The sequence below is a fragment of the Macaca fascicularis genome, chromosome 3 (assembly GCF_037993035.2).
Source record: "Macaca fascicularis isolate 582-1 chromosome 3, T2T-MFA8v1.1".
NCBI classification, from domain to species: domain Eukaryota; kingdom Metazoa; phylum Chordata; class Mammalia; order Primates; family Cercopithecidae; genus Macaca; species Macaca fascicularis.
The window spans coordinates 48,314,416-48,316,008 of record NC_088377.1 but is presented as its reverse complement, the minus strand read 5'-3'; positions in this window follow the sequence as shown (position 1 = coordinate 48,316,008).

Genomic DNA, 1,593 nt, shown 5'->3' with positions numbered 1-1,593 from the left:
ATCCCAGGTCCTGAGCAGCCCTGGAGGCGTAGGGGCCAGAGGGATGGGAAAAGGTGCCTTTCTAGGGTATCAGTTTCTGCAGGACAGCTGAGTGTGAGAAAGAATAAAGAGAGAAGGAAGTACACAAGCACAGCTTAAACATCATCTATTTCTACTGAGTTTTAAGAACTCTGAGATTTTGTTTGTTATGTAATCCATTCATCAGGCCAAGCAGACACAGAACTTGGGTCTGAGTGATGATAATGAGCTGATATGATTTTCACACCCTCATCACTGAGATCTCTCCCATCAGGAATGGGTCAGGGGGCTCACAGGTGGCAGCAACTGCTATTACAGGCCTCATCTCTAGCAGCTCCTGGGGCCTGCTCTCCTCCCATTAGAAAATCCTCCACTTGTCAAAAAGGAAGCCATTTTCTTTGAATTGCAATTCCACTCCCAAGAGGCTGGGACCATTTATTGGAGTCCTTGATGCTGTGTGACCTGCAGTGACCGCTGCCCCATCTTTGCTGGCTGAGGTGGTTGGGGTCCACTTGGTCATCTGGGCAGCTGTTCTCTTCTCTCCTTTCTCTCCTACTGTTTCCAGACATGCAGCATATCCAGAGAGTAGGGACCACTCTTTGGTAAAGAACCTGTCTGATTGCTGTCTATGCAGGACTTTTGAAAGCTTCACAGGAAGCAGCACAAATTGATACTATTCCACGAAGCCATCAGCTCCATCTTATCCATACCCTGTGTCTTTTTTAGGGATCCTCTTGCCAACAGAATCACAGTGGACCTGCCTGAAAGTGCAGTGACAGCAGCTGAGGCACAGCCAAGAGCTCTGGCTGTATTAATGACCTAAGAAGATGGAGTAGTCACCACAAAGTCACAGGAAGTCATATGCAGGGAACCAGCAATTTCGGCCAAGTCAACTCCACCAGCTTACTGGTAACCAACTGTGTATACAGCAACCTGATAGGGACCGGAGCGATGACAGTGAATAAGACCAGACTATGCCCTTGAGGAGCTCACCTCTGCTAAGGGAAACAGGCATGGAAACACACAATGGTGGTAAAGAGGAAAGAGGACAATAGGACTGCATGAAGGGGATGGAAAGTACCCAGGAGAGGAAACGGTTAAATGTGTGTGAGGACGTTGGTGAGGAAAGACTCTAAGAGAAGGCTTTGTCTGGCTGGGTTTGGAAGGATGTGTATGAGTCTTCTAGGGGGCACAGGCACACACCAGGCATAGATAAAGATCTGCAGGCATGGCTTGTTGGGATGAATTTCAAGTATTCTGGAATGAGGACAGCCATGGAGACAAGGGCAGGAGAGAGGAGATTTAATAGATTTCATGCCAATGGCTCCATTTGAGTTTCTGATAAGAACCCAGAACCCTTCGACTCCCCAGTAACATTGATTGAGTTGTTTTTTATTTCACATAGAACATGAACTCAAAGCAGGTCAATGAGGGGTGTGTGTGATTCTTTGCCAACTGCCCGGTGGAGAAGCCTCTTCCAACTGCAGGCAGAGCACAGGTGGCCCTGCTACTGGCTGCCACTCCAGCCCTGCCTCCTTCTCCAGCATATAAACAATCCAGCAGCCTCAATGAATC